Here is a 24552-nt window from a genome sequence, read left to right as displayed (position 1 = left end):
GCTGACGTCCCTCCTATGTTTTTCAGGGTAACATGCCCCGCTTCTGTCCTAGCGACAGCTGTTACAACAACTGGAGAAGACATGCAGGGATGTATGAGACTAACTCACACTGTGTTCATATTATAGTCTAGGAAAAAAAGTTTGTCCCATTAGAGCAGTGCAGCTTTGTAAGATGTCTGTCGCTTCAACAGCAACCTCCCATGGAAAACTGACAATATATGAAAACAATTAGATTTTGATACCAGAGTATACATTAAAATAATGTAGTGTCTCTGTCCTCCCATGTGAAAAAAGTCACAGTGCAGCAGTTGGGCTATTTGCATTCATCTCTACAACGTTATTGTGGATCCCACTGTGTGCTGTGATTGACTAGTGCTTGTCATGTTAATGCGTCAAGGTCTGAAGAAGTAAGAGTTAGGGCTAAGAGGTCTTGGTTAGTACCAGGCAATTTCAGATACTCTCACAAATGCACTGTGAGAAAGTTGGGTGAGTCAGGTGTAGTATAAAGAGGCACACAATCCATGGAGGTAGTCAGATGTGATGGGTTCGTAGGTTGAGCACAGGCCTTTCTCACAGGGGACTGGGGTTAAAGTCCTGCATGAGTCAGTGTTAGTTTATTAGTTTTAGACTGTGTGTAAAGCTGCTGAATGCACATTGTGTACATAACTTTAGCAGAGCAGCTTAATAGATCTGTTTGCGTTTATATCATACCTCCATGTTGCTTAGACACCCCAGAATATACAAGCCTCTGCCTTAAAATAATCCTTTTGCTAGCAAAGTGTGACTGGCTATTTCTAACATTTTATTTTCAGTTTAAAATATATGAATGGTATTAATATAAACCCTTTATTCACTGTTATTTTACACTTGTAGGGAGGCAATGGAGGAAACTGGAAAGATTTCACTTATACCAAAAGAAATCCTCGGGACAATGTACAGTATGTCACTACATCAATTCTGTGTAGTATTTCAACACCTTTAGTTACTTTGGGTAGAAAAAGGCAAATGTTTACATCAGCAGACACACAGGTCTCTAAATCAAAGTTATGTTTAGAAACTTTATGCATTCTGTAACCAGAGTAGCTTGAACCTAAGCACCAAAATCAAGCATGACAGTTTGTAATGACCTTTAATATACTGCTTGTCAATCACAGAACAAGCAGGAAGGTAAAACAGTGAAAGTCAGCTTCCTAAACACAGGTTCAGTCCAATACTTTGCCATAGCCTGCCAGAGCAGAGAGCTGGTGAGTCAATGTCATCTACTGAAAGCACACAAACAGCAAAGTTCAAAAGTTTGCAGCAGTAACCATCAGGGAGCAGGCAGGAGGCGACATCAGATGAGCAGAGAATCCGATACCTGGAGAACACACCAAGGGAGCCAACACACCTGTGAGGAGCCGGCTGCAGGTTGGTTGGAACTGGCGTGGATCCCATGGCACACACACAAATGCAGAATGTGCAGCCAAGTGGCAAGGTAATCCACAGCACAGGAAATGACAGGCAGCTGAACAGGTAAACTCATAACATTGAGCTGACTGGTAGTCTCTCCACACAGCCACAGGAAACAGGTGAACAGAAACAAAGAATGTGGGAGCAGAGGTCTTGGGTGAGAACAGAAGGCTGAATGGTTTACGAAGATGCAGGGTAAACAGGAGAGTCAAAGGCAGGCTGGCAAGGAGGAGGCAGTCTGGTAATGCTCTGGAAAGTCTTGCATAGGTATGACAAAGACCAATCTGATAACAAGAGTCCGTGAAGCTGGAGTATTTATAGTGACGAGGAGTAATGAGGTGGTTGTGGTGGACCAGCAGCAGGAGATGTGTTAACAGGTTATAGGCTGGCAGGTAGGTGTGGTGGAAAGGCGGGGCATGAAGGCATGAAAAAGGCCCTTTAATGTCAATGTGATGACAGATGAAGTGATATTATATAGTATATACTAAATGAATTACAAATATATAACACATAATACTTTTTTGAAGTATTCACCTTGGCAGCAACATCAGCCTTGAGTCTATCTGTAAAGGTCATTGTGTTTTTTTCCAAATTTGTTTTCAAAAAGATTCTATATTGCAAAAGATCATATAGTACGTGTTGCACTGTATCACTGCAGAGTTACAATATATATTGGTAAGGGTTAGGGTAAAACTGTCAGGATTAGCCTACCAGAGGCAGAGTACGGCGGGTCATGCCTTTCCTTTCCTAGAAAATGCGTATTCGCAAAAGGTATACCATCAGCCTTTTTAGCAAAATTTTACATTTTTTAATAGAAGCAAATTTGTTAAACTGATTTCACCCTGATATATATATATATATATATATATATATATATATATATATAGATAGATAGATAGATAGATAGATATATTATCATCTTAACAACCACCCTGTGGGCCCTCACATGATTTTGATGATTATAATATGTAATTGTACATTTGCTTTGTTTAAGTGGTTTACTAATACAACCTACTGTTTGATAGCTATCCTTGCAGTTCGACTAATGCAGATCATTTCAAGGTACAACCACCACAGCAGGTTGAATAAATGCTTTTGTCAGACAAAAAACAAACAAATATGTATAACCCACTCATTGTGCCTTATCATAATCCACAGATTTATACTATTACAACAAAAACAGTCCTCATACATTCCCAAAGGTCCAGACAATCTCAATCCAGTGTAATATTTAGTCCAAAAATATTATTACATCCATAGATATCCACTTACTGCCATTGCATCAGTTCAAATGTTTATATTTCTCTTCTTATTGTACACAAATGAAATCTATTTTGTGTATAAACACCTTGATACTTGATACTAAACTGGTGGCCAAACTCTGACCTTTTGATTGACACCCCAGTTGAGCCAATAGGTGCTTCCATCTCCTCTACACAGCCAACAAGAGCCTGTGTTGACAGGAAGGGCTTGCCTTACTTCCCTGGTTACAGAGCCAATTGCAGGCAAGCAGCTGACCTTGTGTCTTGTAGGTGTTGTCGTTAGTGATGCTCCTAACCTGAGGAGGAGTTTTGAACTCATTTCTGGTGGCCTAGACTGCCATCAGTGTATATGAATGATAAACAAATGGCTCCTTTGTTGTCTTGGAGATAAAAAGTCTTATAAACCTAGGTTTTCTAGAAGTGCTTTCATATGCAGTTAGCCCGTAAATAGGCATCTCTGTCTTTGTTGACTCCTTTTTCACACATAATCACACATTCAGTAGATTGTTTTGAAAGGCGCCTGCGCAGAACCTTAGAAAAACGTGTAAAATGTTTATTTCATGCGATGTTGTTATCTACTTTGGATTTGGACTAGATGAGGCTTCATAATATGGTCCCATTGTGTTTTCCAGCTAATACCTCCCAGTTCTAGTCATCTGCTTTTTTGATAAAATATCAAGGCAAAGAAAAAAGAAAGTAAAGAGAATAAAATTGGGAGAAAGCACAAATGACATGCCATCAGTCCACTGAAGGTCTGGAGAAAAAGAGAGCACTGAGTGGTCATGAAAGAGCAGGAAGGAGAGTAAATGTGTGTTTTTAAGTTTTAAGTTTAAGTTTAAGTTTATTTCCTTTTATTAATCCCCCTGAGGAGAAATTCAATGTTTTCACTCTTGCTTGTCAATTACACACAGGTCCGAAAGACACACACATGCACAAACAGGACCTATACATGCACAAAGTGGAGAGATGTCAGAGTGAGGGGTTTTTTGCTGTAAAAAGTATTTTAAAGACTGATTTCTACTCTGACTCTTCATCTTTTACACACCTTTAAACATTCAAAATAAATACCGGTATATTCCTGGATTTTTTTTTTATAATAATAATGAGCTGGCTTCCTTGTGTCCACTTAAGCTTAAATTTCTAGTTTAATCTTTTGGTACAATATTTCTTTTAAGAATTGAAATAAATGGGCATGGTATTTAAAAGTGATAGCTCAGCAAAAAAACACGCAAGTAATAAAATGGCTTGATTTGAAAAAAACAAAAGGCCTCAGCTCTGAGTTAACCTCACAGAGAAGTCCACTTCCAAACAGTAAACAAACAAAGAAACCCTCACAACTTTGTACAGTCTGAATCAATGTGTTTTTATTCAGAAATGTTAAACCTGTTGCAGAAAGTCAGAAGGTCAGAAGGTGAAAGAAAAGACAGCTGTGTGGCTGGTGTCATTGCAGACAGAAAATATGAGCTGTAGCTAACCTTTGCAGAGACATTGCCAAAACTCATCCAGCAGCAATTTCATTTCTAATTTGGATGCTGCTGGTGTGTGTGTGTGTGTGTGTATGTGTGTGTGTGTGTGTGTGTGTGAGAGAGAGAGCAAGAGAAGCGAGAGCTATGGCAGAACCTGATTATGAAGAAACATTGGAGGTGATGGAAAAGGCCGCTACAAGATAACGACACTTTGAATACTGAGAGGGGTGTGCGTGTTTGTGTGTGTGTGTGTGTGTGTGTGTGTGTGTGTGTGTGTATAAGTGTGTGCGTGTGTGTGCATGTGTGCGTGTTAAAGAAGAAAAAGTGCTGAGTCAGGGAATAGCAAATCCATGGCACCCGAGCAGCAGATGGAGGGATTTCTCCCCTGCAGAGCACACACACACACACACACACACACACACACACTCACGCATGATAAAACAGCAAGCCTAAAGAGCGCTTGAGACTGTGTTGCCAAGATGATGTCATGCTGACACGAAGCCAACACAAATCAATACCACAACAGCACTTCAGACACACAGCCTAAAGTGAAGTGGACACGTCCACTCATCTCATCACATCTATTATAACGCTACTTTACTCTGAAATAGTCAGTGATCACAACACACTGTGAACCCCGTGAGGGTTGTTCCACATAATGTGCTATGGAAGCGGTGTAGGACGACAGTTGGCAAAGTGTCAGTCAGTTTGAAATAGAGCGAGATATCTCAACCACCAGAGAGAGTTTTCATGGCAGATATTTTTGTTGTTTTAACAATGGCTGGGGCCTGTTTTCTGTGCCTGTAAATAATTCCAGTGAGTAAGTGTCACAGTACCAACACCCTGGAACTGGCCAACATAAGCTGCAACAATAGCTTGTTTGAAATCACATGACTATTATGATGTGCAAAATTCAGATGGAGGGCAGGAAGTCATAAATCCACATACTGCATGAATCTGAAATAACATGACTATATAAAAGGACTGGATGAACTTGCGGGCGGCAGGTATCATCAGAACCTCATGCTGGATGTGAGCCACACAAAATGAAAAACAGTGATTTTTCTAACAACTTGACTGATCTGCCTGGTGTGGACACAATCCCCAATACAAATGGCCTCGTCCTCCAGTCTTTGTCACATTAGTGATGTTACACAGCAAGCTGATGAAGGCGCACAAGAGTCTAATGGACTATGACTAGCCTATTTTGTGTGCGGTTGGTTCCACACAAGGGCGTAAATATAGACAGTGCAGGCAGGGCTGTTGCACTGGGGCCCATGGGGTGAGGGGGTCCAAAGAGAGAGTGGGCCCTCCAACAATACGAAAATGGGCCCTCACCTGTGGTTAAGGGAGCTCACATTCAAAAATAAATGGTGCCATTTGCTGCATATGCCATTGAAAAGGCAAACCTAACTCCATTATGGTTTTCTTTTTTCTTTTTCTTTTTTTTGTAACATAGTCAGCAGCAATCTACATTATGTTATAATAAAATATATGCTTATTCTACTTAAACTATAACAAATTATTTAATTAAATGAAAACCTTATTTTCTTTGGTATTTTTGTCATATATATGCAATAATCATTTCAGGGTAATATATATGTCAACTCTCTATTTGATCATGTGATGAGATTATAAAATCATACAGTAGCTTGTTTAGGTGCATAACTAGTGAGTAGCTTGCATTAGGACCTGTCATTATAGTGTGCACTGGGGCCTGTAGTAACTACCTCCCATCACTGGGTCCATGACTGAAACAACTGTCTTCTTGTTTTTGGTTGGGTGAATAAATGTGCATGAGTATAACTGTCTTTTTTCTGTACATGAGTGCACAGCTGTAAGGCTAACATTACAAGCTAACATTAGCTACTGCATTCTATCTGTTAGATCAACCGTTGCCAGAAGTCTGGTGAAACAACATTAAAACATTGGGTCATGGCTATAAACACAAAGAAACTGTCACAGCACATTGTAATTGCATCCATCTCGAGGGATGTTTAACACAATGCTTAAGCATTAGCATTATGTAATAATTGACTCAGCTCCTCCAGACTGAAGACGGAGGTTTTTGATCGACATCTGCCGCTGTTTCTGAATGAGTTTTTTTTTCTTCTTTTTTTTTTTGTTTACATCTCCGCTTCACATCGTACTGTTTTCAGGACTTAAAGCAGGCCTTGTTTTCTCCCAAATTAATCAATCAGAACAGCCGTAAACAGCGCAAATCATAGGCATTTGGGCAATGCTCCTGTTGCCTGCCCTCCATCTGGACAGCACACACACAACATATGCAATGAAACTACAGTTTGGTATCAAGGTGCCAGCATATTTATGTACAAAACTGATTTTTTGTGGGCAGTAAAAAGAGAAATATGAACATTTGAAATTATGCAACAGCAGTCAGTAGATGTATACAGTACAGGCCAAAAGTCTGGACACACCTTCTCATTCAATGCGTTTTCTTTATTTTCATGACTATTTACATTGTAGATTCTCACTGAAGGCATCAAAACTATGAATGAACACATGTGGAGTTATGTACTTAACAAAAAAAGGTGAAATAACTGAAAACATGTTTTATATTCTAGTTTCTTCAAAATAGCCACCCTTTGCTCTGATTACTGCTTTGCACACTCTTGGCATTCTCTCGATGAGCTTCAAGAGGTAGTCACCTGAAATGGTTTCCACTTCACAGGTGTGCCTTATCAGGGTTAATTAGTGGAATTTCTTGCTTTATCAATGGGGTTGGGACCATCAGTTGTGTTGTGTAGAAGTCAGGTTAATACACAGCCGACAGCCCTATTGGACAACTGTTAAAATTCATATTATGGCAAGAACCAATCAGCTAACTAAAGAAAAACCAGTGGCCATCATTACTTTAAGAAATGAAGGTCAGTCAGTCCGGAAAATTGCAAAAACTTTAAATGTGTCCGGAAGTGGAGTCGCAAAAACCATCAAGCGCTACAACGAAACTGGCACACATGAGGACCGACCCAGGAAAGGAAGACCAAGAGTCACCTCTGCTTCTGAGGATAAGTTCATCCGAGTCACCAGCCTCAGAAATGGCAAGTTAACAGCAGCTCAGATCAGAGACCAGATGAATGCCACACAGAGTTCTAGCAGCAGACCCATCTCTAGAACAACTGTTAAGAGGAGACTGCGCCAATCTGGCCTTCATGGTCAAATAGCTGCTAGGAAACCACTGCTAAGGAGAGGCAACAAGCAGAAGAGATTTGTTTGGGCCAAGAAACACAAGGAATGGACATTAGACCAGTGGAAATCTGTGCTTTGGTCTGATGAGTCCAAATTTGAGATCTTTGGTTCCAACCGCCGTGTCTTTGTGAGACGCAGAAAAGGTGAACGGATGGATTCCACATGCCTGGTTCCCACTGTGAAGCATGGAGGAGGAGGTGTGATGGTGTGGGGGTGTTTTGCTGGTGACACTGTTGGGGATTTATTCAAAATTGAAGGCACACTGAACCAGCATGGCTACCACAGCATCCTGCAGCGACATGCCATCCCATCCGGTTTGCGTTTAGTTGGACGATCATTTATTTTTCAACAGGACAATGACCCCAAACACACCTCCAGGCTGTGTAAGGGCTATTTGACCAAGAAGGAGAGTGATGGAGTGCTGCGGCAGATGACCTGGCCTCCACAGTCACCAGACCTGAACCCAATCGAGATGGTTTGGGGTGAGCTGGACCGCAGAGTGAAGGCAAAGGGGCCAACAAGTGCTAAACACCTCTGGGAACTCCTTCAAGACTGTTGGAAAACCATTTCAGGTGACTACCTCTTGAAGCTCATGGAGAGAATGCCAAGAGTGTGCAAAGCAGTAATCAGAGCAAAGGGTGGCTATTTTGAAGAAACTAGAATATAAAACATGTTTTCAGTTATTTCACCTTTTTTTGTTAAGTACATAACTCCACATGTGTTCATTCATAGTTTTGATGCCTTCAGTGAGAATCTACAATGTAAATAGTCATGAAAATAAAGAAAACGCATTGAATGAGAAGGTGTGTCCAAACTTTTGGCCTGTACTGTATATGGATGTAATAATGTGTTTGGACTAAATATTGCACTGGATTTAGACTGTCTGGACATTGGCTTAGGCTGTAACTTTCTTTCTCACCCTGCTATTCACTCCTTGCACGCATGCTTGCACTTTGTCTGGCTGTCAGTGTTCAGGGCTGTCAATCAAGTCATCAGCTGTTCTCAAGCTGATCCACAATCAACCAATAGCACATCAACACACCTTCTCTATCAGCCTATCATCTCTTTCTGCCCTCTGTCCTTTCATGTTGCTGCCTTGCCTACCCTCCACCTCCCCATCACCACCTAGATCACCTCTATTTGCCTCAGCAGTCATCATCAACCAAAGTCATCCGCCACTACCACCTCCACCAGTGTCTAGACTCCATGGGGGGGATTTATCCTCCTCGCTCAGATGTCCCACAATCACAAATAATCTCTCTCACTTATATTTCACATTAAACTTCATCTTTATTTCATTCTTCTGTCTCTCCTGATTGTCTTCTGTCTGTTGGACCATAACATTCATAATGTACCAAATAAGGTTGATAATGCTAGAGTTATCATGATTACAATGTACTCATGGAGAAGAGTTTGTCGAACTAACCTCGCTTATTTTTGGGAAAAGAAGGTTTCCACCACCAAATTGCATCATGCTGTTATCATATCACTTTGAAGGTTGTGAAGTTGTTTCTCATGTCATTGTGACCTTTATACCAACATGCTGTTTTTCTGTTTATCACAGCAAAGCACTGTTGTCTAGCTAAAAGCTTGGTGTCAACAACATATTGTCAACAACACCAATAATCATTCCAAATTCAACATGATTGAACATGACCATGAATTTTGTTTCTCCACATTAGCATCAGATTTATGGATAGGAAATAGGTGTGGGTGGTCTGAGGTCATCTTCCTTCCTCTCGTTTCTCCACCAGCTGTTTCAGTGCTGTGCTGCCGGCTCGTTAGGGCAGCAGCTAAAGGCCAGCGCTAATAAGTACTGGAGTAACAGACATGAATACTGACAGCACAACAGGAGAGAGCAGACATACTGACCTTTACTCATGACGGTTGGACTGGAGAGGAAAGAAGTGAAGAACACAGATGAGAGAAAGAGTAACAGAGAGGGGGAGGGAGGAAGACAAACTGACATCTGCTGGACTGCAGAGCAGGAAATAAGAAGAGAGCAATGGACAGAAACAATGAGAGCGGTAGATACCGCTTCAGGAACTGAAAAGAAAGTAGAACGAGCCCAAAATGAAGGCAAGCACAGTGTACACAAGGAAATCTGTGTGGAGAAAATGATTCACTAAATCCACCATGTTAGTCACGCATCATTTGTTTGATCACCAAAACAATAGTGTCTGTCATGCATGCCTGTCAGTTCTGATCCAGTAAATTTCCTTGTTTTCTCTTGCAAACCGTAATGACACAAAGCTTTTTTTCTCCATTCAGGAAGGTAATTGAGGTTAAAAACAGGCCAGGAACATTGCATCGCCACTCTGTTGGACAGTCAAATTAGCACATCACCACAATGAACCAAGCGGTCAGGAGATCATGACTTTTGGGGCCAACCACATCAGAAGGCCAACTGACCAAGCACCCTCTTGAGCAGCGGTGGTCAGAGGTTGGAGAAGAGGGCTGGAGAAGTGTGTGTGAACAATGCTCCTTTCCACAGGATTATCCATGGGGCTGTCCCATTTTTCCACACTTGGCTGAGTGCGGTTGGTTACGCACACACTTTGGTGACGTTTTGCCACGCAGAACGTACATTTGCCTATAGTGTTCAAGCATGTATTAAGTGGCCAAGTACGCGGGGATATTAAATGAAATTGGGACAGACTTGACAACGCCCCTTTCATTGCGCATTGGATGTTATTCTCCACAAACAAAAACATTATCCAAACATGATTCAGTTCAGAAAAGGGTGTAAAGAAATAATTTTCATGTAGGGATGAAAAAATGTGTGGATAATCAGCAGGAATCTGCAGCTGTGATTTATGTTGAGCTGATGTATGTATGGTGTATATTTCAGAAAGTCAGTTAATATGCTGGCATATATAACACTACGTTGGATATCTAAAGGAAAGTTAAAGGTTATTAAATAGTGAATAAAAGGGGAAGGATTAAGTAAGTTAACTACTGTTTTATAATATTTGTCATGTTGGAAATAAAGACATCAATCAAAAGAAATGACGGAGCAAACTACTCACCTGTATCCATCAGCTGCAGTATTTTTAGCTGTTTGTTGGAATGTTTGTTCCGTGGTCCCTATTTCAGATAAATTCTGTGGTTAGTAAATAATTCCAGGGCAAAGCTTGATGTGAATTTCCGCACCACAGACACATTAACAAAGCTTCCTAGCATGTACCATCATGACGCTATGATATGAACGGGACTATGATATAAAGCAAAATTTATAAAACATTTTTCTTCCATTGAAATTTCTTCGGCAGCATCTTAGTCGAAATCCCAATGATGGCAGACTCAGTGAACTATAGTGGGCAGACTTCACCAGCTTCTCCTTCTTTAGTTTATTGGCAGAACTCCACCAGCTGGTGATGCATTATGGGATTTATACTCTGCCAAATACCGCTCAAATCAAGCACACTGCACTTTTGGTCGTTGTAGAAATGGGATACACCTGCGGACTTACACTAAGCACATGGACGCACATGTCAAGTGTCCAAGTGCGTAAGTGTGATCAAGTGCGCATAATGGGACAGGTCCCAAGTCTCTAAACAAGACACTCAACCCCTACAGCTGTTCACTGTCACACAGTACATATCAGTGATACAACCAGATCACTTTAGCAGCATGCAAACTCTTCTGTACATCTACTGATAACAGGCATCCCTATCCCCCAGACACAGTACTATACTACAAGATTGTTTTGCAAAATACATTTTGCAAGAAATGTAATTGCTTCCTAGATAATATTCACTAAGTAACAGTCCCAGAGCCAGAGGAAACTTCTTGGATGGGCAAGTAATTACCTCAAGCGAGCCCTTGTCTTTTCCTTTAAGTATGCAATGCATTGGTACTTTAGCTATAAAACATCATCACAGTTACACAGTTCAATTTTTGACTTTGAATTGATGAGACACTGTAAAGAGACAGGTTTTTCATTTAAGGTAAGGAAAACAAGAAAAGATCTGCGCCGCTCTGACATGTCACTTTTCTTCTGCTGAGGATCATCCACGGACTTAAAGTAAAAAGATGAAAACTGTGAAAGTGTTGTGAAGAGCATAAACTAATTAAAATGGTCTAAATTGGCACAAAAAAAAAAAAAAAAACTACCCGGAATTATAAATGTGTCTTTTCTCAGTACTTGGCAGTTGTTGATACTCTGCGTTGCAGAAACATTTCAATCTGTCACAAAAAAAGTGTTAAAGCTTGATACTAAGCTCTATAAATTAGAAAGATAAAGCATTTCCTGTATTGAATTATTCGCCTAATTTCATAGCAAAAGGTCTCTCCAACCACAAACTCTGGAGTGTGACCTTCTTGTTTTCCGAGGATGTGTATGTGCTGGTTGATGGGAGGCTGTGCATCTACAATCAATACATGTTTTATTAGTACACAGTTGCTCAACAGAAACGGATTTTAGAATAAGCCTAGCTAAATTGCTGTATTGAGTGCAGAATGTTTCATTAATAAAATATATTCATCCAGAGGCCAATGGAAACAAACAGTTTGTCTATTTAAAAGGTCAATCCTGTGCTAATCTGCTGCGGGTACACCAGGGTGTCCATGTTCTCATTTACTTAAGTTTTCCAACAACTCCAAAACAAGTCCCAAAAATAAGTGCATCCCTCCAAATAAGTCAGTATGTGTCATTGCTGCAAATCATACATGGATTTATTTGGGCTAGCATGAAAGCATCAAAGGGAATGTTATTTTGGATGCTTCCTCCTGGCACAGTGTTCGGATACAGGCCAAGGACGTCTGGTGTCAGGGCTGGATTATGACTTTTTTATGGCGTCAGGGGTGGTGAGATGGAACAGAAACTCAAAGATAACAAGTTCAGATCCCACAGCAGCTCATTTGCGCCCATCGGAGACGGCAAGTGTTTTACAAGTGTCCTTGATTTACTCTGGATAAGAGCACCGTCTCAGTGCCTGACATCATTTCAAATCAAAATAAGAATCTATATTCGAGGAACCAACTGGGAAACCTCCATATGCCACTGGGATTATTTTAAATGTGGAGCAGATCTTAGTCGAGAACACTGTATGGATCAACATTTCACTCTATTATCCGGAGTGAAGAACAAAATCTGACACAAGGGTCAAGTTTATGAGACTAGAAATCTTCTACCTTAAGCTCTTTCAACCCTTTAAAACCCATGAATGTATGGCACACATATGGTTAAATGTCAAATGATGGCATTTCCTGTCCTGAATTGGTATACCTGGCTGAGACATGAAGCGGTGATCATGCTAGAAAGAAGAGTGTAAAGGGCGAGCAGAAACAGCCTCAGATTTAAGATGTTAAGCTGTCTTCAGACTTTTATATGCTATAAATTGAAGCATATAAGAAATCCCAGACACATTCAGCATTAGCTTTCAGTTTGCTCTTCAACTTGGGTTAAATATCTTCAATTTCTCAGCTGAATGGATTCAAGTACTTCTGCAGCACTGTGGAGCTGTGAAAGCCTCTATTTTCTACATGATGCTGTTCAGTCACAAAGCCTAAACCAGACTGAGAGGTCAATTAGCTTTAGCTGGTTGCACCAGCTCTTTGTGGGTTATTATTTGGCCTAGTTACACAGTAGTGTTGGTTAGGTTAGAATAATTAGTTGATTTCCTGCTCATTCTTAGCTGCAAGAATACTACTGACTGAAGGATGTTTCTCTGTGAATGCTTATTAAAAGAACACAAAGATTTTAGATTTATAAAGGATTGGCTGTCAAGTTTAATGTATCACTAAAACTATTATTTTTGGCAGTTACATTACAGCTTGTAATGCGTGTGATTGCTTTGAAATATATGATACCACAATTAACAAATTTACAAATTAATAAAGCAGTTAGTTATTTGTTAAGTTTCAATCATGAAACCCAGTTTAAATAAAACTGAATTACAATTGAAATCTGTAGTTACTGAAAACTTGGGACTTAAAGTGAAAATAGACAATGTTTTTACCTAAACTTATCACGATGAAGTAAATGTTGATTGGACAATGTAAAGCTCAGGCTGCTCTCATGCACTGTTTGTACATTTTCCCACAAAAATAAATGCACCAAATTTTGTACACATCCCACATAATCATGAGCCAATAGTTTGTGCATAACCCACCTATTTGGGGAGGCTGCGATCATGTGACAAATGCACTAACGAGAGTAGCCTTTTATTCATTTACAGTATTACTTACTATATTTGTTCCTATGAAAGTTCCTTCGTGGTGCATGAAGCCAAATAGATTCAACTGCTGCATATAAGATTACTCAGATGATCAGCACTGCTTCCACATCATTGGGCCCGTAGAGCAGGCACACGTTACTTCTGCCAGCTAATCAGGCTACAGCCTGATTAGCTAATTAACTTAATTACCTAATGTGATCGAACCGACTGATCAAATTCTGATGGTGAAATGGGTCATTTCGTGGTGGTTGTGACATTCGAATAAATGTATCTGCTGATTTACAGGTGTCTATTTCACAATAGAAATCTATAGGAAAAGTCTTTTTGGGTTCAACTGTATCACATAACCACCTTGGCATTGTAATTCCACTGTTTGGCCACTATGGAAATTGGCTTAAAGCGTGGCGCACTTCCTGGGGCCTGGTGCTACTACAGTGACTTCCTGTTTATGTAGCTAATCTTTTTCAATTGGAGGGCACTACACATTTCCCAACAAACAATTTATAGATTACTATAAAGTATTGACCAGCCAAGACATTTTTTGTGTTATAAAGGTCTAGTATGTAGGATTTAGTGTCATCTAGTGGTGAGGCTGCAGATTGCAACCAACTGAAACTTCTCCTGTGTGTGTTAAAAATGTGTACAAAAGGTACAGGACAGCACTCTAATTATAATGTTTATTGCCACATGAACACAAATGTGTGCACAAGCAACAAAGCAACTTTGTTGCACACTGAGCTGTCCTGTACCTTTTGTACACATTTTTTACATTTTTCATGGAGGATTCAGCACCCATTCATACTTCTGAGGGCTGAGCATGTTTGTTTGGACTTCTGACTTCTCCTGTGTGCCAAGCATGTAGGAGAACTATGGTTGCCGACATGAAAATGCAAAAATGCAAAAGCAAAAAACTAAAAATGTAAATAGCTCTATCTAGAGCCAGTGTTTCCAGTCTAGGTTAGTGTTGAACAACATGGCAGACTCAGTGGAAGAGACCTGCTTGGTCTGTAGATAAAACCGGCTCTCGCTTTCAAGGTTCAAGGTTTTTTTATTAGTACCCAAAGGTAAATTTGTTGTGCAGACAGGAACTCAGCAATCCCATTATAAAATCACAGCCACCCAACAGACATCATGACAGTCAAATTGATCACACAATAGAAAAACAATACAATCATACCAAAATATATATAAACATAGGAAAGTGCTTCAACATCTTCATGGATCCAACTCCTCAAAAGAAACCCTTTAATGTAAGTTAAGTAAGACAATAATAGTATGACAACAATAACAGCAGTAGTAGTCGGCATCAGGCAGGACCACAGCAGCGTAACCACAACCCACGATCCAGGTGTAGCCACGATTCAAGGGAACCTGCAAGACAGTGGAGCACAAAGGCTTCGGAGAAGAAGCCCACACCTATGTAGTTTGACACTAGCTAGTAGATACTTAGAAATGAGGCAGGTTTTTACCCACATACTCTGTGTTGGATTTATGAATAGCTGGGGCAATTCAATCCTGTTCTCTATAACCACAGCCTGCTCTGTAAGTAATGGAGGCTGAACCACAAAAAGACCCTTCAAGCTATCATCCAGCTCCTGTAACACTACACTCACAGCTGTTCAAGTCCCTCCTGGTGTAAGACAGAGCCATCTCCACAAGGAAAATTAACTTCAGCCCTCGTCCCTCTTAATAAGACTGTAAAAGAACACAACACCCGGCACATTATTTCTATCCCTTCTGTTCTAATTGCAATCTCCACCGTGTTAGTGTCGACTGGGAAATAGAGGCTGACACAACGCTTGTCAGGGCAATGGCTTCACTAGAAGGAGCGGATGTGTGCGCCAAATAAAAGTAATGTTTGGTTAGCATTGACGTACTGTTGTTCCACACAGTAATGGGTGAAGGAAAGGTGAAAAGAACTAAGGTGGACAGGTAGACAAATACGGGAAAAATGAGGAAAAAAAGAATAGAAGCCATTACAGGAGGAAAAAAATCACCCACAGTACATGAGTTTTAAAGAGAGGCTGAAGCCTAAGACACAGACAGCCACGCAGAGAGACAGACAGTATCAGCAGGTCAAGGTTTCTGTGTGGACTTGAGGGAATTTGAGAGGGTTTTAAGCTGAGTTGAGTTGGAGAGTCTTATAGTGGCATTGGATTTTCAGCTGTAGCTTATGGTGATTTTCTGACAACCTGGGAGAGAATATGCAGCTATTTATAACAGAAAAAAAGACTCAGCAGCAGAGCAAACAAACAGCTATATTAAAATTCTTAGAAATGGAAAGCAACAAAGCAAAACAGCATACAAGTCAATAAAAGAGCAGCTTTGAACACGACAAGACACTGAAACATGCATGTGAGCTAATGTCCATTATAATGATCTTGAAAATAGATGCAGCAGTGAAACCAGTTTTAGGGGTCTTGCAGTAGAGTCAAATTAGGACCGGACCCTGGAGACACCAGCTTTAGTGAATTTAAACAAAATGTGGTAGGCAGGTGGAAAATGAAGTAACTGGATTGCTAAGTAATGAGACTCAGGCTAACATGGAGTTTATAAAGGAGAAGAAATCAATGAAGTTTGCAGGTTGTGGAAACATCAAGAGTGTTTGTCTATAAGAAGTACATGCAGTGACATTCAGGAGCAACAAGTCATTACAGCTTAACAGCATCAACAATGAGAGACTGAGCACCATGTCTTCCAAAAGAGCCATATGACCCTTTTCAAAAAATAATTCATGTTTACTCAGAGAACAGTGTGAAAATGGAAAGAAAAGAAAGCACGCAAATCTACTTCTCTGGCAGTGAAATGGACAAACATATTGATCTGGAAAACAGAAGAAAAGGCCTGTTACAGTATGGATAACTGGCTCAAAGACCATATGATATAAATTGAGTGAGGGATATGGAAGCAATATAAAAAATGCTGAGGTGAATGAGAGGCTTGTAGCTGCATTTTGTCAAGGAATCAGGCAATATTTACCCATATAATTAGATTTATGGAGAGAGTGACTACCTCAGATTAAGAGGATTTGAGCAGAGGAGCTTGTGGTATTTAACCAGATAAGGTGTTTAAGAGCAGCATTAAATGGGCACCTGGAGAGGCAGAGGTGGTGCATAAACATCACACAAAGATCAATACCTCATTCTATGGTTCCCTCCACATAGTTAATTTCAAACTACAGCCCCCTGCTAATGTTTAAATCCCCTTTTCAAATCTAAATTAGCACTTCCAGAAAATGATTACTGTGGATTGATGAAGTGTTCCAAGCCTATTTCAGCATAATTACAGTGGTTCTAATGTGCAATTATCAGTATGGCCCACTGAAAAACCGAGACCGTTTAGATGTTAAATACTGCCATTAACATTTGCCTATAAATGTTAAATGCTGTCATTAACATTTGGCTATAAGATGGAATGAAGTTATCTCAATGTTTTCTTGGCAGCCCGTATGGGGCTGAATTAAAATTACAATTACAGCAGACCATAATCTACATGGAGTACAACCAGAGAGTGGCAGGGCAGGATGTGGCAGAGAAGGGTGCAATTGATGATGAAAAGAAAATATAAAGGTGAAAGCAGAAGGATGGGGAACGGTGAGAGGGAGAGAGCAAAATGAAAAGGTGTAAGGTTTTTTAGAAATGGAAACACTTAAGCAGCAAAAAAGGGGACAAACCTAGGAAGAGTTAAACATTCAACAACCTGTGCCTTTTAAAAGAAGCAGTCACATCAAGTCAAGACACTATTGAGGTTCCTACTTGATGTTTGATTCAGTGCAGAGTTCAGCTACTCACTTCTGCATGCTAACATGTGCAAATAAGCGTGCAGCCAATTAGGATGTGCCTAATCAACCCTGTGGGGAATGCCCCTCAACACTTACTTTTCCTCAGCTCCGTAACAGCAACAGCCCAGTTTAAGTTTAGATTGCTGACTGACTCGGTAGCATTATTGATCATCGCGCAACCAATGCTTGAAGCATCTTTCCACAGAGCGAGCTGCCGCTGGGATGCATGACAAGTCAGTGTAAGGACTGGTGCACTTTGCAAAAACTGCAGCACTATGAACATGTCCAGTGCTACACACAAACCTAATATTGCTTATTCATAGAGTAAAAACAGGTCTCTCTGCCCCCATCTCAGACCCATCACTGCTGCTTGCCAAGCTGGGGAAAAAAAGAATTCCTCTATGCTGCTACTAAAGACCAAATACAGAAGGCTCACAGTAGCATGAATCAGCTCAAATTAATAGCACTTGTTGCTAATCTATTAACCTTTTTGTGTGTAAAATCAAGTTGTCACTGTAAAGGAGATTTTTAATGGTCTCAGTATTTCATATTTTAAGGAATGGCACAGTTAAGGCCAAAGAACAGCGGAGATGGCTGTTCCAGTCTCAGAACCTATTGGGTATTGGTCTGATGATGATAAGCCTCTGGGGGCAAAGGTTGTGTATCTGGCAGACCTGGTGTTGAAAGTGGATATCTAGGCCAAGACTTCCTCTTCTGTGCCTTGGTCAATGACTAATGATATTTGTATATGAATGCAGAAAATTAAAAGAGTGAGATATAAAAGAATATAAAGCTAAACAGTAATCAGACAATTGCCAGTGGGTTCCAGGATTGCATACTGGCCACTGCGTTCCACCTCACCGCATGAACTGTTTAATTGCACTTCAAGCATGATTGCTAATACTACTTAGACCACAAAGGGAACAAGTGCATGGTTCCACATCTTACATTGTAAATGCTTTTTTTTAATGCCCTTTGCGCCAGCGACAGCCATGGCCAGAGGCATCTCGAGAACACCTTGAGGGAATTTCTTCCAATTTGGCACAAACATCCAATCAGACTCAACAATGAACTGATTAAATTTTGGTGATCAAAGGTCACTGTGACCTCAACCCTCTAATTCTCATGAACACAATATCTCAAGAATAACTTGAGGGAATTTCCTCAAATTTGGCACAAATGCCCACTTTGACTCAATGGTGAACTGATCAGGTTTTGGTTTTTAAAGGTCACTGTGACCTCAAATAACATGTTTTTGGCCATAACACAAAAATTCATATGCTAGTTATGACAAATGTCTTTTAGGATAAAAAGATAAAACATTTTATGTCCAAGGTCAAAGGTCAGCTTCACTGTGACACCATAGTTATCTGCAAAAAATGCTTTTCTGGCAATTATTTAATACCATCACTCAGGAACAGAAGGGGAGAGATTTGATCAGATACTGAATTGATGACAGTGGGTGTCCACATTGAAACTGTGCTGATTGTATAGATTTTCTGTGCTGCCGGGTTGAAGATGTGCATGACACATTAATGTTCTGAAATTTGTAGCTTCTTTGCAGCAACATCCATATTCAAAGCATTATCATGACTACATACAGTATGAGTCTGGACAGACATGGATGTAAGCTGTGACTGCAAAAGGCAGTGGTTCATGGAGGCATGTAACCATGAGGTGCTAATTCTAGGTTTTCAATTTGATGTAGAAGTAACATTAGTTACTGTAATTAGAGAACAAACAATATCCTTAACACTATGCTCAGATTTTCTGCACCATACACTCTGGTGATATTTGAGAGTAATCATTTATCTGCTCATTTTGGCTTGGTGGCTTGGAATGCAGACTGAGCTCACATGGGTCCACATCAACAGACTTGTTATTCAACATAGAAGCTGCTTTTAATTCAAAGTGATGTTTTACTGTAGGAAACAGTTGCTCATTTTGGCCTAGTCTTACTCCTCTCCAGCATTGTAGTGCACATCAACAATTTTTCCCCTTGTTGGTGACAAAAAACATCCCGACCATAATGAAGTCTGTTGCTGAGGCCGTCAGCTTTGAGCTTATGCCTCCTTGGCCTCTAAACCAGAGCCGTCTGTTAGAGTGACCCTGCTGAGCTCCGTGTCAAAGCTCCCATCTTTGGCCTCTCCCCAACTTTATGACATGCTAATTGTCCACTTTGCACATTGTTACGCACCTGGGACTTAAGAGATTAAATGCCAGTGCAGGGCCATTGCTTCTTCCCGTTGCTGTTGGCCCCATTCAGTGTCCAGCCATAGCAGGGCATTACACTGAAAGTAAAGCTAGCACCACAATGGGATTAAATGGCCACCAAGTGTGAACAGTCCTGTCAGTGCCAGTCCCCATATGGGCTGACTAGCCAAGATGGGACTAACTGGCAGCAGTGACGGCCAAGGAGGCATGTGGGAGTTTTGTAACCTCTACATCCAAGCTGGCCACTTGGCAACTGATAGAGATTTTTTGAGCCTGTTCAAACTACTTTGAGATGGACGACATACTTCGACAGGTTGCCAGTAAGAGAGGGTCATTAATGACTTTACCTGCCAGCTGAACAAGAGTCATTGTAAAATTACATGCATGCTAATATTCCATTATTATTCGGAATATGACAATGGCCATATAAACAGCATATTCTGTTTAAATTTTCCAAATTAGGCCCTTTTCCAAATTTAACATTTTCCAATTAAGGTGTGGGATATGCTGGTATTATCTGGATTTTAATAATAGCATTATTTGGACATGTGTACAGCCCATTCAGAATATGCGTCTCAACTGTCTGTTTACGGTTGGCTCCGTACTTTGTCATGGATACGCAACAGTGGTAACTGGGGTAGAAATGCATGACCAAAAGAAAAGCCTATATCTCTGGTGAGAAGGAAAACACATCTACTTTTAATTATGACAGACTTGAATATCAACACCAACTTTTTCAAGAAGGTGGCTAAAGGAGGGAAAGAGGGAGGCTGTATTCACACAGTCGAACAAGTCAACCACATGAAGGACTGAAAAACTCCTTTTTTTGATGCAAAATGACAAGCTGTCCTACTTTTCTGTAATTTGACGTGATGAACAACATTTTGGGGCATGTCAATCGGAGTATACACAGCTGCATGCAAACAGGAGTATTAGCGGAATATTCATTTTCATTAGCCATGTAAACAGCTTATTATGAATATTGTGTTTTCTGGAATAAGGGCAAAAACCAAACCATTCTGTGCATGGAACCAGACTGATGCAGAATCCTGAGACATTCATACACTGAGATAATCAGAGGCAAAACAAAAGTATGCCATTGCTATATCCTCCAAACAACATACATGTTTGCCACATATTATCAGGTTCCAACAAAACTTTAAGATCTGTGCACTCTATATGCATCTTCCATAAACAGAGTTTGTAATATGACTTTTTATCTCTCGCTTTTTTCCTCTGTTATGATGTGTTTCAAAATGCAATATAAAGTATGGCTTATGTAAATACCCCTCATTTTTATAACGTGGTAAAACGTTATTAAAAATATGCAATACATAAACAATCATATGATAAATCCTGCGGCACCCTTGGACGCTCTTAAAGGCGCCCCACTTTGGGAACCACTGCTGTGGGTGGCTGGAACAGGTCCAGCTGTATGATTGGCTTTAAGTTGCAGTGGTGCCTACAGACCCAAGAACTGAGCACAACAATTTCTCTCTTACATCAATATCCTGTAATGTGTTGGAATGTTTACAGGGGAGGAAAAAAACTGTGTAGGCATCACAATGAAACTTATTGAGGAAAAAAAAAACATTCAGCTGGCTTATCTTCAATTTGACTCCAAGTTGACCAAATTATTCTTACAGTAAGAGTAATAGAAAAAGAAATCCTGGACTCCGGATGATTCTCTGCTCTGGCACCACACTGAGCCACTGAGTTCTGTAAATGGAGAAATCTGCAAACCATTCCCTCCCAAAAGCTCCAAAACCAGCCGTGATAGCCGTTAACAAAGCCCCACATCAGCATCTAGTCGAGCACTCCCTCTTGAATTTTTATTGTGGTGGGTGAATGACAACTCGGATTTATACCCCTATTGAAAGGCGGTGGCCCTGTGGAGAGTTTTTGATGTACTAGTCTAATATAATTCCAATGCATTTCTATATACAATATAAATGGTTGGCTGTAACTGCTGTCCTTTCAAACTATCTATCTATCTTTGTATTATTTCTGCCTCCCTCTCTTTATCCCTTGCCACCACAGAGGTATCTCTCAGATTGTGTGAATCCAGCTGAGGTTTGCCTTTGATGTTCGCTGCTCTGCGTCCTGTAGAGAGCCAAAGACTCCCTCCTGTACTGAGGGGATGATGCACCACTGCAGCCCACAGAACAAAACCCAACACATCTCAGCTGAAAGAAGGAGATTCAGTCAAGGGACTTTGCTTTTTCTCAGTTCCCAACATTTCTCTGGCCTGAAGGTTCTTTTTGACAGTTAATATCAACATCTGACCGAGTGCATCAAGTTTAAAGCTGCATAAGCCGAAACTTTTTGTGGGTAGACGGCACCCCAAACCCCACACTGTTTACGCTTTGAAACACAACTGTGGAAAAAGTGTAAAAGGTCACAGCTGTAAGAGAAAAGGTTAGAGATGAGTGTTACCTGTGGAGTTTGAGCTAAAGGAAACCTCTTACATTTAGAGCTTTTCAAACAAGTAGTCCCAGGAACTATGGAATAAAAGGAACTAAACCTTAAAGTCCCTTTTGCACATTCCTATTTATGTGTGCATCTGATGAATTGTGAAGATTCAGAAAATTAGAAAAATGATGCATTTAAAAAAACACACTGCAAAAAATGTAATTTTCACACACAAGGAAACGACACAAACACCCTGATGTTGTTTGAATGCTTCTTGAGAAAAATTTAATCAAAACTTTGCTGATTTAGTGTGTGTAAAGTTCTGTTTTTTTTGGTTCACTTTTTTACATACTCTGTACGCTGTCTCTCTTATTCTCTGTCTCCCTGATGCTTTCAGCTCATGCACACACTGTCTCCCTTTGTATCGATCTTCTTTTACCAGTCAGGAAGCAAATGCTAAAGTTACAACAAAGCTATTAGCATTAAAACTTTTTCACGTTAAAAACACCAAGAAATGCCCATCCTTTGTCCTAATACTGCCATTTAGGGGTGGGTGATATGGCCCTAAAATAATATCACCATATTTTTGTGATAAGGACATTCTTGATGATGTGACAAATTAGTAAAACAAAAAAAAAAAAAATTTAGTATTCATTTAAAAAAATAGAACTGAAACAAAAAAATGATATAGTTTTACATATTAACCAAACAGTTTGCCTTCAAATATTCAGTAAAAACTTAAAGCAACACAATGTAGGATTGTGCTTTTTACCTCACGGGGTCCCCTACAGACGAAAAACGGTATTTTCTGTTACAACTGTCACAAAAATCTTTCTGCACGTGTATTTGTTGACAAGCCAACGATACCGGTGAACTTCCTGAAGCTGGCCGTGTAATGCGCGATCATCCTGTCTTCAGAACAGGTAAAGTAGCCTTATATCATTTTGTACATACATGATTAGGCCGATTGCTTTATTTACTTATTCATTTTTGAAACTCAGAAATGAGTTGCTCTCTGCATGTCAGGGCTGACCTCCTCCTCACAGCAAGCGCGCGCACACACACACACACACACACACACAGACACACACAAACTCAACAGAGTGAAGTCAGACAACAGCAGAGAGGCCGTGGTGCAGATGAAGGGAATATAACTTCAAGATTACTCTAGTTGACGACAGCTACGCTTGTTACTGTAAGTAAGTGCGATAAAACCTCTGCCAGCCAAGCCAATACTTTATCAATACATGTGATCAGCATGTAGAAAGCCATATTTCAATCTGCTCGGTCCGCAGTCTCTCATTCACCACTATTATGATTTACGATCATGGTCGACACAAGTACATTGCGCTCACGGTGCTAACAAGTGTTAAAGACAAACTAAAATGAAAGTTGTCTGTATGTAGGCTAACACTTTATCTGAACATGCACCTGAGGCAGCCGACCTGCAGACAGTGAGTCTCCTAAGGAGAGGGTAACAGCAGTAACAGGTCACCATCGGTCGGGCATCCCTCCTCCTTTTCTTTTCGTCTTCTCAGACAACACCTTCACCTTCTTCCTTTTCTTTGTCACTTCAGCCATGACAACCACATAACACATAACATAACTTCGTTCACCTCGGTTCGCCTACGCTACTCTAAAGAGAAGAGGGGGATATGACGAGGAGGGGGATATGACGAGGAGGGGGATATGACATATACCGTAAAGCAGCCAAATTTTGTAGTCCCTTTTGTGTCTGGGTTCCTACCCGAACTCCGAAACTGCCTAGTGCCAGTGCAAGTGAAACAGACGCTCTCAAGCAATGACAGAGGTGTCATCCAACCTTTTGTGAGTTGATATACCATCACAAGGATCTTGGATATATATTCTGAGGGCTCAAAAACTCCATTGTGTTGATTTAACAAAAACTATCTCTCATTTCTTTAGTTTGTCATTTCTTTAGTTTCATTTCTTTAGTTTATAACTCAGAGTGAGATTCAGATTCTGTATACCATATTAATAGTATAACAAAATAAGATCTACCACATATTACACATTTAAACAGTTTCCAGGTACAAAAAATATACCCTGGGATCTATATATATAAATCAACAGGTGATTTCCCTCTTTTAATCCTCAATGTTTGAGTTGGGTTTTTTTTCCACCTAGACCTTTATGCTCTTCCATGTCTTCTCTAGTCATCACGCTGTAACCTGTGACAGGCTGTTATACTATGATAACTGTTGCACATTCACATTTATGTTGTTTTTGGTCAAGCTGTGAGTGGCACATAGGTTTACATTACCAAAGGTTTACAACAAAGTTGCTTGATGACACTGACTCGCTCCATCTGAGTGATAAGTTGCTAAAAGAGTCTTAGAAGTCCGGGGCTCTTCATAAAACATTCAGTGTGCCCAGGCCTAATGACGCCACAGTTTATTCCCAGCTACTGAAGCTGCTCCTCTTTTTGGAACCAACGCAAAGTTGGAAATAATTTCACTTTCAGCCATGTTTGTTGTTGCCATGGGTAACAGTATGATGTCAATATGTCAAGTCAAATATCACAATATGAATTTTTCATATGATATCAAAAATCA

General features: G+C 40.3%; 1 protein-coding gene across 1 annotated transcript in view; it reads right to left on the bottom strand.

Moving 5' to 3' along the window:
* Nucleotides 1-24552, bottom strand: part of LOC117254452 (contactin-associated protein-like 4) — a 165429-nt gene that overhangs the window by 110276 nt on the left and 30601 nt on the right. The gene's annotated exons all lie outside the window — the stretch shown is intronic.

The sequence above is a fragment of the Epinephelus lanceolatus genome, chromosome 6 (genome assembly GCF_041903045.1).
Source record: "Epinephelus lanceolatus isolate andai-2023 chromosome 6, ASM4190304v1, whole genome shotgun sequence".
Taxonomy (NCBI): domain Eukaryota; kingdom Metazoa; phylum Chordata; class Actinopteri; order Perciformes; family Serranidae; genus Epinephelus; species Epinephelus lanceolatus.
Note: the sequence above shows the minus strand (reverse complement) of the source record. Positions and strands in the feature narration are given on the sequence as shown.